The sequence below is a fragment of the Etheostoma spectabile genome, chromosome 7, assembly GCF_008692095.1.
Source record: "Etheostoma spectabile isolate EspeVRDwgs_2016 chromosome 7, UIUC_Espe_1.0, whole genome shotgun sequence".
NCBI classification, from domain to species: Eukaryota; Metazoa; Chordata; class Actinopteri; order Perciformes; family Percidae; genus Etheostoma; species Etheostoma spectabile.
Window position 1 is genome coordinate 13,736,057 of NC_045739.1, and position 267 is coordinate 13,736,323.

The following is a 267-nucleotide window of genomic DNA, read 5'->3' on the forward strand; positions in this document are numbered from 1 at the left end:
CATTTCTCATTGCCTACACCATGTGGTCATTTAGAAAGCACTAGCATTCAATATTGTTCACTCAAGTGAGCACAGCTCACCTCTCTTTTGTTGTTTGATGTATTGTAAACGTGTTGTTGTGTCTTTTGTTGTTTTCATCATGTTTTGAGGGGGAAACACAACCAACATTACTTAATATCGTTTTTTGTCATATTGTTTAGAATTACAACTGTTATAATGTGTGTGTGTGTGTGTGCGTGTGTGTGTGTGTGTGTGTGTGTGTGTGTG